At 33.5% G+C, this 650-nt stretch overlaps 1 protein-coding gene across 3 annotated transcripts in view; it reads left to right on the top strand.

The window, feature by feature from the left end:
• asnsd1 (asparagine synthetase domain containing 1) overlaps positions 1 to 650 on the top strand; it is a 10735-nt gene that overhangs the window by 3003 nt on the left and 7082 nt on the right. The window lies entirely within an intron of this gene.

Below are 650 nucleotides of genomic sequence, written 5' to 3' on the forward strand. Positions count from 1 at the left end.
GTTTAAACAACTTAAAATAAATCAGACTTAACTAATAAAAAGTATTTTCAATTTATTTTGTTCTGTATAACAGAACATTTGCTATAATTTTCAAATAAATAATTAGGATTTGTCTGGTTAAATAAAGGTCAATAAATAAATCTGTCCATCCATCATTAGTGATCTAACCACCATACATCCATGTATCAGTTTTTCATAATAAAAGCTGACAAAAGTTATTTTCTTTATGTCACCAATGTTTGTCACAGAGTTGGTTTATGTTGTGAAGGCTGCATGATGTCATGTCAGTTTGTTATGAGTGGACCTGTCATTAAATCAGGCAAAGAAATGGTCAAAAGATTTTTTTTTTTGCTTTAACCCATGAATTACTTTACTGTGTTCTAAAAAAGATACTTTCAGATCAAACTAACATCTACATTTTAACAGTCATGTGTTAGTGATAGCTCCTTGTTGGTGTTAGCTCTGTGTTAGCTTCCGTTAGCATTAGCTCCATGGTATCATTAGCCCTGTGTTAGCTTTCCGTTAGCATTAGCTCCATGGTATCATTAGCTCTGTGTTAGCTTTCCGTTAGCATTAGCTCCATGGTATCATTAGCTCTGCGTTAGCTTTCCGTTAGCATTAGCTCCATGGTATCATTAGCTCTGCGTTAG

The sequence above is a fragment of the Austrofundulus limnaeus genome, unplaced genomic scaffold (genome assembly GCF_001266775.1).
Source record: "Austrofundulus limnaeus strain Quisiro unplaced genomic scaffold, Austrofundulus_limnaeus-1.0 Scaffold533, whole genome shotgun sequence".
Lineage (NCBI taxonomy): Eukaryota > Metazoa > Chordata > Actinopteri > Cyprinodontiformes > Rivulidae > Austrofundulus > Austrofundulus limnaeus.